This window comes from Diuraphis noxia, unplaced genomic scaffold, assembly GCF_037042655.1.
Source record: "Diuraphis noxia isolate RWA-SAM2 unplaced genomic scaffold, SU_Dnox_SAM2 contig0004, whole genome shotgun sequence".
Classification (NCBI taxonomy): domain Eukaryota; kingdom Metazoa; phylum Arthropoda; class Insecta; order Hemiptera; family Aphididae; genus Diuraphis; species Diuraphis noxia.
The window spans coordinates 61576445-61578308 of record NW_028301714.1 but is presented as its reverse complement, the minus strand read 5'-3'; the positions used below and the strand labels follow the sequence as shown (position 1 = coordinate 61578308).

At 30.3% G+C, this 1864-nt stretch overlaps 1 pseudogene; it reads right to left on the bottom strand.

Moving 5' to 3' along the window:
• Positions 1-440: 440 nt before the first annotated feature.
• Positions 441-1267, bottom strand: LOC149056299 (uncharacterized; annotated as a pseudogene).
• Between the last annotated feature and the right edge of the window lie 597 nt (positions 1268-1864).

Below are 1864 nucleotides of genomic sequence, written 5' to 3'. Positions count from 1 at the left end.
AATTAATAGAAGAAAAAAAAATATATTAGGTATGTTAAAGAAAAATTCACAAATGATATTTTAACGATAAAACTCGAACGGAAATCTTTTTATATACATAAATTGTTCGTGAAAATATGAAAACACATAGTCAAAATACATATTTTGTTGTTACAAATAGCATAATGGATCTAGGACAATTCGCCGTGGCTATTTTGACGTGGCCGTTTAGCCGTGGCCATTTCGCCGTGAGGACATTTAGCCGGGGCCATTTTTTCGACGTGGCCTTTAAATATTTTTGTCATTATAATAATAATAAATTGCTAAAAAAACAATAATACATTAATAATATATATTTCGTCATATTCAAAATTAAAAAAAAATTAATAACAATGGTAAAAATTTATAAGAATAATACATTTTTATACTTTATTTCGTCATAATAATATTAAGGTAAATTGCTAATAATAGAATAATATTCTATCCGGAATCGAACCACTATCATCTCGCAAAAATAGTTCCTCATTTCCTGTCGATGAAGTGTACATATGATATGAATCTGGTATTTCTAATATGGTAAAATTTTCCGGATTTCGTGGTGCAGCTAGAATTTCTTGTCTTTTGCGTCGAGCTTGTTTTTTTTAATGCAGCACTATTTTGTAATGTTGCCTGATAAATAAATAATATAGTTATAAAATATAATGTTCGCCTAAATAATAGTTTTTTTTTATTACTTACTTTGGCTGCTTCAGACAATGGAGCAATACACACGTTAATCAAAGTAGACGTAGGCTCCATACATTCAGCAGCTTTTCTTTTTAGATTTGTCACAGCGACATCTGCTTCGATTTTTGACGCTTCCGAGTCATGACAATGTACATTAATAGTGTTTATGACTGTGTAGTCATTTATTCCTGTATGAATTCGCGCTTTGCAACAATTTCTATTACGGCAACGCCAAAACCGTATTGTATTATTAAAATTAACATTATCATAAACATACATAAAACTATCATATACAAATATTTCACGACCACGAGTAGATTTCACTTGGGATTCCATTATGTTATACTTATGTTATGCTTATTAATTTACCGTGAGTTGTGTCGCCAGATGAGAACTGATTAAAACTTTATTGCAACAATTGTAATCGTGATCGTCGTCATCGAAGGCCATGGGCGATGTGTAGACATTTTAAGATAAGATAAGATAAATAAGAAAAATGTCCTCCCGGCGAAATGGCCACGGCAAAACGGCCATGGCGAAATGTCCCATTTCGTGTTTATATATCTATTGAAAGATTGTATTATTTTTATAAGTTTCACTAGTACGACGTGTGTCTAATTATTAACTATAATCATTTTAAAAAATGATTACTAATCAGAGAAATAAATAATAATCATGATATGAGAACCGATTCATTCGTCCATTAATAAATTGATTGTGACGGAAAGCGATAAATAATAATTTGGACAAAATAGCCATCGTCTTCTACAAGTAAAATGAAATAGGTACGATGCATGCACCTAATTCTGAATCACATTCAAACTCTAAATAAATATCTAATTATATAATGATATCTCTATTATGATCATTATATGGTCTGTTATTATTTTTCTGATAGATAAATACGATTTAAACAGAAATTATTGAATGGACGGTTTTTGATTCCGAAATGATCCAATCCGGTAGTTCTACAGATACATTAGCTCTCAAAGACAGTTGACTGCGTTCGCTTTTCGATACCAAAAATCAATTTTAAAACCATATATTATACGGTATCGTTCATATATTATTTGGCTACTGGTATTTTGAATTTAAAAAGAACACATTGTGTGCATAATAGGCACAATATACAATACAGACTGACAATACATACTATAGG